Source organism: Frankliniella occidentalis, unplaced genomic scaffold, assembly GCF_000697945.3.
Source record: "Frankliniella occidentalis isolate FOCC.00 unplaced genomic scaffold, Focc_3.1 Scaffold1437, whole genome shotgun sequence".
Taxonomy (NCBI): domain Eukaryota; kingdom Metazoa; phylum Arthropoda; class Insecta; order Thysanoptera; family Thripidae; genus Frankliniella; species Frankliniella occidentalis.
Genome location: NW_026268539.1, coordinates 16,623 through 18,336, shown reverse-complemented (window position 1 = coordinate 18,336; position 1,714 = coordinate 16,623).

Sequence of the window (1,714 nt, the reverse complement as noted above, 5' to 3'; positions counted from 1 at the left end):
TTCTTTTTAATATTTTGTCCCTCTCAACGGTGGTACCAGCAAACCAACCCACTTAATAGATTTGTACATTCAAAATCCACCCACAAAAAATTGGGAGTGTGACAGTGAGGGAGGAAACGCAATTAAATATCAGTCGGAAGAATATGGCCCCATTCTATATAAACGGTCTCGCTCTAACCCCAATCCTGTCGATCGCCAACCTGACGAGTTTGGGACGGGAGCTGGAGAATGCTCGTTTTCGGGTGGAGCACTATGAGCAATCCTCCCGCTCGAAGTGCTCCCTCAAGGAACCTGAGTTTGCTTTCCACGGCAAGGGAAGGGCCAGGGCGTCTGCGGTTAACGCAGTGGACACGGACGAGCCAGAAGTAGCTGCGTCCGGTAACGCGCCCCAGCGTAGGACTCGTGCCCCTTTCACTTGTTGAAGGTGTGATAAGCCTGGCCACGGCTATTGTGAGTGCCAAGTGAAAGGGGATTTCTCGAAATTCTGCTGGGGGTGCGGTATGAAAGGGCAGTGCAGGATAGTTGCCCGGTTTGTAAGGCGCGAAGGAAAGAGCGCGAAGCGAAAAGGGGCGGTCTCGTTCTGCGGATTCTTGGAGAAAGGAGAGGTTCAATCCTAAGGATAATGAGAAGAAATTTGAAAGAAAACACCAGTGGTGGGGCCTGCCCGGGGCAGGGTTGGTCCTAAGAGAGTGAGGAGACAGTATAAGGCCCACAAAGAATAAGCTATTTCGGAGAACGGGTAAAGAAGAAGAGCACGAATAACAAAAGCGCTACTGCGCATGCCCAGCCGCCGCGGCGGGCCGGTATGAGAAATCGCGCGGTCTTTTGCATCGCTCCGACGGCCGGTCGCTGGGAGATAGTCGTCTTGAGCGTAAAGAACATATTTAACGATAGGAAAATAATTTGTTTGAACTTTCATGAGTTTTGAAGCAATTTGAAGAGCAATTTGTGAGGAAATCTTGGAAAATGGTGAGTTGGAGGTGTGGTGTGCGCGAAACATCGCAAACAGACAAGCGCCAAGGTTGTTTACATTCATATTTAGCACTTGTTTTCAACTTATTTCGCTTGTCATGAGATAAATGACATCTGAAAAGAATGTTCTCGCCTAGAATTTTAAGTCATGAGCTTCAATCGTGTCCTCAAACCGTGTCGCCTAACCTCTCTGTGTGTTTTCAGTTCGACTCTGAAGATGAGGATGAGCCCAGGCCACTCCCCATTAATTCACCTGCTGCGAAGTGTGTTCCCACAAGGGGATGTTTTTTAAATGCAGGAAATTCCTGTTTTCTAAGTGCTTCTCTTCAGGTATGTATTTTTATTTCCTCGCTAAAACCTGTATTTCATCTGGTTGAAGTCTTTGCATCCCTTCCCTATCTCTGAGATTACTTGTACATATTCTAGCTACTATTGCATGTCCCAAATATTTCATCGTCACTTGGCCGCTTAACAAAAGGCGCTGTAGCAAGTGCTTTGCAGTCCATTAACGAAGCCCACCAACTAGGCAAGGTGGTTAACCCTGGTCCGGTACTTCAGGTGATGGACAGTAAGTCTTTATCATGGTCCCCTTTATATGTCCTTGTTGTGAAATTCTCTTCAAGCAGAAAACTGGTCTTTTTCCTCGCATTTTAATGTCTCAACACAGCATGAACATGAAAATTATTGCAAGTGCAAAGTATGTGAGAAAGCCTTTATATTTCAGAAATTGCCCCAAAATTTG